Consider the following 11,880-nt stretch of genomic DNA (forward strand, 5'->3'; position numbering starts at 1 on the left):
AAAGGTTGCAACCATCAACAACTACCTTTCCTCTCAAGAACCAAAATGTCGACCGTCGAAGGTCACCACCGAGCCGGCAAGCCACCCGAGCTTAACTTGCCAAACAAGAACAACATGCTTTACGTTTTCCAAAAAAACACTCGAGACATCAAAACATGTCAAAAACAGGGGGATGCTCATCAGGGTATTGGTCTGGAGGTTTACAGCGAGCGGCGTACACTACGCCTGTTATAAGAAAGTGTCATAAGAGTGAGGCGATTAGTAAACACAAGAAGAAATGGTGAAACATTTCCTTCATTATGGAAACATCAATTCCATGCGTTACCCATTACCGCTTTGTTCCATTTACTCAACCGTTTCCAATTCTTACGAGACAAGAGTACGTTTCGTTGCGACTTGTATAAATAGATCTCACCTATTTCCACCAAAGAATAAGTTTTGGTCAGGAACATACAACACTCAGAAGTCACTTGTTAGCTTTCCAATTTTTGATACAAGTCGTCAAACAACTACTCTTCTAGAATCAACTATTCTGGTCTCAACAGTCTCTTCGCTTCCCTCCCTACGACCAACCCTTCTCCTTCACTCTGTGACCGTAGTAAGTATGGAACGGCCATTTCTTGGTTTAGGACGGATTTTTACAGATTGATCTCTCGAATCAAAGTACTCCCTTGCAGTACATTGTTTAGGGCTTAGACTCGTTTCTCTCCTACTCACGCGAAATTACCAAAATCAGCAGAAACCGTTTTCACCCTCAAACACCAGTAAAGTACACATACTTTGGATCAAGAATTTTGTACTTACACAAGTATGAGTTCACATACAATGTTTACATCCATTCATGGTTATATATTCTAAAATCTCATTCCAATCATTGAAACTTTCTTAGAGGATGTTATATAGTTGTTGTTCACAAAATATTTTTCATCAAAGCGATTTTCAAGTTATTGAAATGATCAACATGACTTTCTTCATGAGTAAAGATGAAATTGGAAAAAGCGAAAGCTTACCAACACATATTTTTAGAAATAGATAAGCGAGATAAACTCGGCTCGAAATAACAAATGTGTATAATCGAAGTCTATATAGCAATACGACTTTTGACTCAAGATAGGATATATAATAGATAGACTTTTGAGTGATAGATAAATTCAAGTCTCCACATAACTTTTTGTCGATGAAATTCCACCAGTTCCTTGAGTAGTTTTTCGTCTTTGCATGATGAACGTCGTGGAGTCTATAGATCAACTACACTTACTATCCTAGTCCGAGAATTATCTATAAGTAGACTAGAAATCAAGACTTATAGTATTGAAAACTAAACTTGACAAACAAGCTTGAGATAAAAACGCTTTCGAGTTCGACCGAGCAGTGATCTAACACTTATTGATGACAAAACCAACAGAATTTTCTCTCTATATTCTTTATAGTTGTCACCATTCAATGTTGAGATACAAAAAGATGGAATATTAAAAAAAATGCATAACTACAAATGATAATACACAAGCATGTTCACAATCAATTATCGAAGCAATGCTACCAAAATGTACAAATTCAACCAATGTCTATTGTTCTGGTTAAAACTTAAAATTGTTGTAAACTTCCTGTGGGTAAAAGTCACAACAACACATAATATGATAAATACAAATGACATACTGTATGTGTATATATGATGCCGTATGATATGACTAATAATTTAAAAATGTCAAATTAAAAATATCTTTTACCTATGGGCATTAAGAAATTTTCAATATAATATTTATTTAGTATCATATCCCAAACAACACCTTAAGATTTCCCTGTGGGGCCGAATCTGCTCAATATATGAATGTTTGTGATGGTTTAAATTTAAAATTGTATAAGATGATGTGGCTAATCTTATAAAAAGAAATTCACAAAATTCATAGTTATCTCAAAAAATCTCGTATGAAATATCAACGTTAGCATTAACCAGGAGACAATCAAAGAGCAATCAAAGAATAATTACATGATGTAATTAATGAGAATTTAAAACCACATTAATCCAATATAACTTGAGAAATAGGTGGTTCAGTCTTCACTTACCTTTTACTGATGAAGTTCTCCAAAAGCTTCAGCTGATCTTTTCCTTCAAACGGTAGAATGCAATGATGACTGTCGTGATCCACTATTTCTCAACTAATTTTTTTATCCTGGTCCGAGACTTAACTAATTGACAACAAGCTTGAGATAGCAACACTTGTAAGTTTGACTGACCAATTCTCTAACATGAATTAATTTGCCTTTGTTCATAAAATTATTTAAGTTTAAAAATAATAATTTGGATATTTACCTCTATGATGCCCCAGAAACCAGTGAAGTTAGCTATACCTATGGACGCTTGATCCAACCGAAAATACATTTCTGCTAAAATTACAGAGCCCCAATCATAATGTGGTGCTTTGTCAATATTTTCTAAAGAATTAAGGCAACCAAAATGAGAAACAATAGTTGAGTTTGGAAAGAACGTCTGACCTAGTAACCATAAGATAAACACCCTTCCGAGTTCAGGATAGTCGTCTACATTTGTTGAGTTTCTATATTGGTTAAAAAAACACTGAACATAATATTCCACCTCTTTTCTAATCTTCACGTACAATGCTTCCATAAACATGGAAAAAGCGTCTGCCAACGGCTATTTGACATCCATTCGTTTGGTTGAATGGTACGTGATCTCCCACTCCACTTGGAATCCCACAAATGAAATACAAATCAAGGGGTGTAATTCCTATTACAAGAATGATATCAATTATAATTATTTTCTTTCTGTTTATTTAATAATTATTTAAAAAATAAAATTGAAGTTAAGTTAAACAAACTTACCAATTTCAAATACATAAGATGGAACGTGTGTGTCATCGGCCACCAAATTTCTGCCAATACTCTCGCAATTTTGTTATTGTGTTTTCTAGGCTTCACCATATAAAGCGTACATCTGGAATATCTTCCAACCCTTTCTCAGACTGCAGGGGGTAGGCCTTCATAAAAAACGTTTAAGCCTTAGGTGATAAAACCTAATTAATTGTGAAGAGGTGAGAGACCGACCAAGGGGTCATGAAACCAGCCTTGGATGGTCATGGGATGGAATGAAGTCACTCTATGAACTTCCAATTTTTTTTGGAAGAGTTTTGGACCTAATACGTGCAATTGCGCAAATTAGGTCAAATCATGAAAATACATGGGACCGGATCCTTGCCATCCAAAGATACAACCTTGGTCGGTCAAGGTAACATGCTTACGTCGTCAAAATATCTGTGTTTCAGTTTTGAGAATTTTGATATTTTCTGGCGTGCATTTGAGCAACCATTTGGGAAAATATGACGAAATCAGGGTTTTGCCGAAACTGAGGAAACTTCATGAGATGAAGGAAAATAATTATAAAATAAAGGAATTATTAAGCGTGGGACCGCTGAGGAAAAGACATGGTTGGCCAACCAATGATCACGGTCCCATGGTGTTTTTCTAATTTTATATTATTTTTCATGATTTTATGAAAATATCATGAAATCAAGGAGTGTTGAAATTAAGGAGTTTCCTTGAAGTGAAGGAGTTTCTATGGGATCAAGGAAACAAATAATATTAAGAATAATAAAATAAGGGCATGTGGGACCGGCTTTGAGCATGGTCGGCCAACTGGGGGCCGGTCCGTGTGTTTTCCCTAATATGTATTATTTCCATGATTTGAAGGAATTTTCATAATTTGAAAGAAATACCATGCAAGGAATTTCATGGGATCAAGGAAACTTAAAATTATAATAATAAAATAAAGGGGAGTGTGGGACCGGCTAAGGCATGGCCGGTCGGTAGAGCCCGGTCCCACGAGTTTCCCTAATTTTATATTATATTTTTCATGATTTGATGAAAATACCATGAGATAAAGGAGTTTTCATGAGACTAGGGAAATATTAATAAAATAATGAGAAACCATGAAGTGTGGGGCCGACCAGGAGCAAGGCATGGCCGGTTGGCCAATGAGCACGGTCCCACGATATTTTTCCCAATTTTATATTATTTCTTTGGTGCGAAGGATACACCATGAAACTGAGGAGTTCCTTTCAAACGAAAGATTTTTTTTCAAATGAAAGGATTTTCATAAGATCAAGGAAAATAACAAAAATATGATAAAATATAAAACTGGGTGTGGGACTGGCCGCGGCACGGACGGCTGGCCGTTGAGCTCAGTCCCTCAGCGCCTTGGTCAATATTTTATTATTTATTATTTTATTTTCTATTTTTCATAGGTTCATCGTCTCGTCGTATTTTGAAATACTCGTTCGTGCATTCAAGTGATTTTTAGTGCATCATCGTCGAGTACACTTGCACCTTTTGAGTCGAGGCTTACTCGAAGGTAAGACGCCCATGTGTTGAATATTAATTACTAAACCTTGGCATTCTGTTGAGAAGAACCATGAATTGAAGTAACGAAATATTACGAAAATATTTTAATATTTTCTAGAGATTCAGTGGATGAATATAATAATTTAGGAATAATTAATTGATGGCTCTATACTAGTACGATCCTCTAGGAGCATTAATTATTCTGAGTGATATAAGCTTGTTGAAGCGTCATATCCTTTATATAGTCAGGGAAAAATGTTGTTGCACCCTGAAGACGTTATTGCTTTATACTAGCAGGCAAGATGTCTAGGAGCCGTCCAATCTCGTGATTATATATAGAAGTAATTACTGAAATTGCTCAGTATTCATGAGATATGTCGTTGCCTAAGTTGAGAGACTACATATATGCATATACTCTGAGAGACAGTATTCTCATTCAGAGATTTGATGAGAGACATGAGCCTCAATACTCTCGTCTAATTGCTGGATCAAAAGTTCGTATAATTACGATTTTACCCTTTGTCAAAAATCCACCATCTACACTAAGTCCCCTGATTAGTGAGGAACAGTCGTGTTCCTCAGTCAGCATTGAATGGTGATTTTCCGGTTATAAACAATATAAGTAATTGAACTTAGTCGTAAGTTAAGACGTTACCGGATTTTTGATAGTACGAGAAAACCACGACCTTAACGAAGATCCCAGTGGCATAATAGAGCATTGTCTAATGAGCATAAATTGTTGTTGAACCGCTGATTTTGACGACGGGACCTTGGTCGTTTAGGATTTTGGAAATAAAATTTGATATAAAAAGGGAATTAATCTCCACTTTTTTATTTATTTCTCCCTCACGACCGGACACCACCTTCATAACTTCTTCATCTCCCTCACGTCAACAGTAGTAGGAGGAAAATCCGTCCGAGTTGTTGCCGTCGTCGATCGCCGGCGCCGTCCGACTACCGTTCGGCCACCATCGACCACGTAAGTTTTTTTTTTTTGGTTTGCTGATGTTTATGTGTTTCATGAAGTGATCATATTTGAGTTATATATACATGTGCATATATATGAGTGTGAGTTTTGTTGAAAACCCTTGCTTTTGAAAACGTATGTTCGTTTGATCGTTAGTTTGAGAAATTAAAAATAATCCCTGATTTAGGAGAGATTTTTGTATAGAACTAGGTCCAGTGATAAAACTTTTTTTATGAGCTTTCATGAGAACCAATTTTTTTATCATAAAAGGTGTGAATTTTCACAAAACCGAAATAAACCCCCGTTTTAAAGAATGACGATAGTACGAAGGAAAGAGTTTCTTTTTATATATATATAGACTCGTGTCCAGTGATAAAACTTTGTTTATGAGATTTCATGGGAACCAAGATTTTATCATAAAATACGTGAGCTTTTACAAAAACTAACATAAACCTTCGTTTTAAAGAAACACGCTCATACGAAGGAAATTAATTTTTTTATATGTAGCCGTGACATATTATGCAAAATATGATGACATATTTTATTCACATGAGTTTGTTCTCATTATATAAAATTATTGGAAATTTACGTGAGTAGATTTCATGTAATTATTGCTTTGTAAAATCAAAACATGGGCTCTGAGTAACCTTCGAAATTAAATAACTTATTTGTGATGAAATATTGTCTTGGTGTAAATTTCATAGTTCAGTTGTGGATGTTTATACTATGAAAATTGTGTCAATGACTTTATGAAAAAAAAATTTTGAGTTTCGTTCGTCTTTTGTAGGTTTCGAAGAAACGAACGATTTTAAGGTGTCAACTCTTGTATTACTATCACTACTATTAGTGAAATCGTAAAAAGGTAAGAGTTAAGAATTACTATTTTTGCAGATGGATTTATTTGCATGTTGATAATTTTGTGCTCCTGGTTCCAGAAAATGTCAACTTCCAGCAGCAGCAATTACGATTATAGCTATTTCTCTTCTTTCTCCGGCTCTTCCGACGAGGATTCCAAAGATATTGTAGCCAAATAGAAAGCCAAGATAACCCATGATGAGGGAGTGAAGCCTCGCATACCCCTGAATGATCGTAGGGTCACTTATGCTGAACTTATGAAGAGAAAGGTTGAAGATGATGAAGCAGAGAGTCGTTAGCGCAGAAAGGATCGAATCCGGCGTAGAATTCAAGCAGCTGAGGAGAGACGTCGGTTTGCCGATGGGGTACCCTCTGACTCTGATGCTGACGCTTCTGAAGAGGAAACTACACGGGTGTTTACAGAGCGCAAGATCAAGCTTGACCGACATGCCAGAGATTTCCGGAAGACTATGAAACAAATTGAAGCTGAGGATGAAGCAGAAGAGGAATCGGATTCAGAAGATCCTTACACCCATCTGAACTTCATCAATGGTTCCGACAGCGATTCTGATGAAGAAGAGGATTCTGAGAAAGACAGTGATGACGAATCTGACAACTCGGATGAATCTGACGAGTAGATTTACTTCTGATCCTTTTTGAACATTTGAATGTTTTTTAGGCTTCGTAGTAGACATCTCTTCGATTATTTGAATGACTTTTCTTCAGAGTTAGGGCTCTTTTCTAAATAACAAACATTTTATCAATGTTGATTCCTTCTACCAAATTAAATGGACCAATGTCCATGCGCCAAAATCCATCATGATCTCTTTTGATGATTTCCGTCTTGTGAGAAGTACCGGAATACGCCGGTTGAGAGATACATGACGTGTACAAAGCCGCGTGGTTATTTTCTGACTATGTCATTGTCAGTCCCCAACACGTTATTTTCCTCCGCGTCTTCAGTATTGATCTTGTTTGAAACTTAGGGTTTTAGTCAAACTCGCAACTGAATTGACTGTTTGCAGAAGATAAATATCCACCGTATCTAATATATATCTTCAAGACTTTGGGTCTATCATCTACATGAATATTTGTTCCATTCCTGAGTCAGTTTCATCGTGTAGATAAATTTTGATCATCATACCTTGTTATCGGTATGTCGAGCAGTATTATTTCTTATCAAAATGAACCTCAATCGAAGCGTGAAATAGAAGCGTCCATCTCGGTAAGTTGTATACCTTTTTCGTCTCTTTTGATCGAGATTATTGATGATATGAAAACAAATCGTTGCAGGATAATCAGAAGAATCCTTCTTCTCATAATTCGAGGCCCAAGCGGACTGTTAGAGCCCCCGCACGGTACAGGTCGGCTCATGCTGAGGCTGGATCATCCGTAAGCAATCTTATAATTTTGAAGCTTTACTATGATCAATTCGATGAAATTAAATACTTTTTATTTCGTCGCAGGGGGATGTTCGTATCGTTGTTGATGCTAGGAGTAAAAGGAATGGAAAGTCTGTGGATGTGGTTGAGGTTGAAGACAGCAACAACCGAGTTGGTGAAGACTCTGCAGAATCTGTGGAGGCTGGAGACAGGGTTCATGCTTGTTAATATCCAACATCTGGACTCTTGTTTGAAGCTCCTTTGATCAATACTTTCCCGGACAATGAGGTGGTCGGTGGATTCGTCATTCCCAAGTGTCACACGCCCCTCTATACTAAAATCTGGAAAAGATATGGGCATATTTCTATGATCGAAGTGTGGAAAGGTTTTCTACCAACCCTCTTGACTACAGTTGCAGGGCTATTACCAATCATTGAGGAGATGGACCAGAGGCGCCTTCGAGATGTCAAGAATTAGGAATTGCATCGATGGGATGAGATGATTTCGAACTGCGAGACCTTGCGGTTTAATGTAGGATGGCTTCTTCATCGGCTCGAATAATCAAGATTCATAAGGCGGAGGAGGCTGTTGATGCAATTTCTATGAAAACCGCTTTACAGGAGGAGTAGAAGATGCTCGCTTTGGAGTCGGACAGGATTGAGAGAGTGGTACAAGAGTTGAAGACGAAGACTAAAAGTTTCTAAAAGAAACTTGACAGGCTTTTTTATATAGATTATCCATTGTTGGACGGTTTGCTCTGAGGGGCATTTATGATTGTTGTTTTTGAGTAGGTTTAAGATTTTGGTTAGGTGGAATAATTGATCACGATATGAAGGAATTTTGTTCATTTATGAAACGTTTAATGAACAAAGGAGAATTTTGCACGCTCTTTGGAGGAATGAAAATTACATTTTTGAAAATGCTTGAAATGACGAAAAGGTAATTTTTTTCTATGGATCAGGCGTAATATGCTTTGATCCATTTGTCGTTGATTATATTTCCTTCCACTCCTCCATCAATAGATAAGATCTTGTAATATCCACTGGATACTGCCTTGATGACTACATATGGTCCTTCCCATTTCGGAGAGAACTTGTGAGCGGACATGTCTTTTTGAATTTGCTTGTTGTCTTTAATACCAGATCTCCTACTTGAAATGTTTGAGGTATTACCATTTTTTTGTAGGCTCTGGACATCCTTTGTTTGTAGGTTTATACATATTTTTCCACCTTATCCTCCTTGACTCGAGCATGTCTAGTTCATCGATTCTCGATTTGGACACTTTGGCTTCATCCCATTGTACTACATTGGATGTTGCAATCCTTGCTGAAGGAATTTTGATTTCTGCTGGAAGTATGGCATCGGCTCCGTAGATGAGGGAATATGGTGAAGTCCCGATTGAGCTCCCCGATGCGATTCGATAATCCCATAAAGCCATATGCAACTTTTCATGCCACGTTCGAGGATTGTCATGAATTGTCTGACTGAGAATTCAGATCAATTTTTTTTGGTGCTCTCTGCTTGTCCGTTTCCTTGGGGATAATACGGTGTGGAGAAGATTTATTTGATGTCGTATTCTGAGTAATTCCGTCACATGCTTGTTGGCGAAAAGAGTTCCGTTATCAGTAACAATATGCTTAGGAACACCGAATCTACATATTATGTGCTATTTGATGAAGGCTGCAATCGTGACTCCGGAGGTGCTTCGAAGAGGAATAGCTTCGACCCATTTGGTGAAATACTCAGTTGCGGTGATGATGTATTCGTGATGCTTTGAAGAGGATGGATTGATCTTCCCAACGATATCTAGTTCCCAGCTGTAGAAAGGCCATGGACTATTCATAGAATTCAATGGGAGACAAGGAGTGTGGATGAGATTACCATGGATTTGGCATTGGTGACACCTCTGAACGTGTGCATCTGCATCGTCTTCTATGGTCGGCCAATAATATCTCTCATGAATATGGAGAAATAATTTTCTCTTTCCTTGATGTTCTCCATCGTGCCTTTCCTTCAGAATTGTTGGGATTTCATGCTCAGCTAAACATCTTAGTAAATTCCCGCCAAAAATTTTGCGGTATAAGATCTCGTCAAGAAAGACAAATCTCTTAGCTCTCTGAATGAGTTTGACTGTTTTCTTCATTTCCAGTGGTAGTTCATTGTCCCGGAGGTATTTGATGTAAGGTTCCCTCCAGTCCCCAGTGTGGTGTACTGTCAAAACCTCTAAGTGATGAGGAGGTGTCTGAAAATTAGGAAAAGATATTCATAGATCTCTTGACTGAGCCTCCATGGAAGGCCAGTAGTATCCCACCCTTTGAAGCTTTCTGTAAAGTGTTACCACCAATGTTTGTCCGCAGATTTCTTCATGTATGCGCTTGAGTTGTTCTTCCGTTTCATCGTTTCCAAGGCACCGTGATAAAGATCCATCAGGATTTCGATAGTACAACGCCCCGTGAAGCAAGAAATAATTTTTTAATTCTTTGAGGCTGGCTTTCCCTTCTGAAATAGAGTTGCTCAATTCATGAATGATGGGCGCTCGCCAATCGTCTGCTGGAATGTCTTCGACTTGAGTGAGCTAGGTAGACGACACAGTACGTCTCTGTACGGTAATTGTTTTCTCTACCCCTTTGAATTGTATCTTAGAAGCGAGATTTGCAAGGCAGTCGACATGCCTGTTGTTAGTTCGTCCAGTATGGACGACCGTGGCATCAACAAAATGGGTTAATAGCCACTGAGCTTCGGTTCTGAATGGAGAGAGTGTGATTTCATTGAGAGAGTATGTTCCATTCATTTGATTGACCAATAATTTTGAATCCCTTCTTATTTCAAGGTGTGTTGCTCCTGCTTGCTTGGACAGGGACAATCCTAGTAAGAAAGCTTCATATTCTGCTGAATTGTTGGTGCAGTAGAAATCCAACTTGAACGAATGTGAGATAACTTCACCAGAAGGAGACACTAGCACTAGGCCCGCTCCTCCGGTGTCGTTTCTAGGGGAAACGGATCCATCAAAGTATAGAAGCCATGTTTCTTCTTTGATAACTAAGATATCTAGAAACTCACCGGGTACATCTTCGTGTAACGTTGTCGCATCTTCTCCTGGAAAAGCAGCGAGCAAGTCTGCGACTTCTTGTACCTTGATTTCTTTAGATGGCGTGCAATCTATGTCCAATTCTGACATCTTGAGTAGCCACTTCGTTGGTCTCCCTATCAAGGCTGGCTTTGATAGTAGGAACTTTATAGGATCATCTTTGGAGACGAGTACGACCCTGTTAGATAGTAAATAGTTCTTGAACTTCTGGATTTCATGTACTAATGCTAGACATGCTCTTTCAGCCTTTGGGTATCGTAATTGAGCGTCTCTCATCGTTCGGCTGAAATAGTAGATTGGTCGTTCGATGCCTTCTTCGTCTTCTTGAGCAAGGAGTACTCCGATAGCGACATCACTGGAAGCTGTGTAAAGTATTAGTGGTCGTCCTTGCACCTGAGATTTCATGACAACAGGTGATAATAGTATCTGCTGTGTTTTCTGGAATGCTTCTTTTTTAATGGTTGTCCATATAAAACTTGCTCCTTTATTTAGTAGAGGGGTGAACGAAGGAATGAGTTGAGCCAATCCAGGAATGAAGCGTCGAATATAATTTACCTTGCCCATAAAGCTCTATAGTTCCTCCACGTGCATGGTGATGATATCTTTCGTCTTGTCTGGATCGACTTTGATTCCTTCATATGTGACCAAGAATCCTAGAAACTTTCCAAAAGCGCACTTCAGAGGATTCATCTTTAATTTGTATTCTATGCATCTTTCGAACACTTGTCTTAGAACTTCGAGGTGAAATTCTCGAGTCTTAGACTTCACCACCATATCATCGATACATTCTTCCACTTGTTTGTGCATCATGTCGTGGAATATGGCATTCTTAGCTCGTTGATAAGAAGCATCTGCATTCTTTAATCCAAAGGGCATCACAATGCAGTGGAAATTCCTAATGGGAGTACGGAATGAAGTCTTGTTGGCATCATGTTCATACATCTTGATCTGGTTGTATCCACTGTAACCATCCATGAACGAGAACATACCGTGGCCACTGGTTGAGTCGACGACCATATCAGTGTTGGGTAGAGGAAACTCATCATTTGGACAACATTTATTCAGGTTCCTGAAATCGTCACAGCATCTGATTTGACAATTTTTCTTCTTGACAGGAACAACATTTGCTAGCCACGTTGGATGTTGAATAGGCTTGATGAATCCTGCTGCTAGTAATTTCTGGATATCGACTTTGATTTGCTCCTCGACTTCGTGCATAAATTTCCTAGGAG

This window comes from Papaver somniferum, chromosome 10, assembly GCF_003573695.1.
Source record: "Papaver somniferum cultivar HN1 chromosome 10, ASM357369v1, whole genome shotgun sequence".
In the NCBI taxonomy this organism is placed as follows: domain Eukaryota; kingdom Viridiplantae; phylum Streptophyta; class Magnoliopsida; order Ranunculales; family Papaveraceae; genus Papaver; species Papaver somniferum.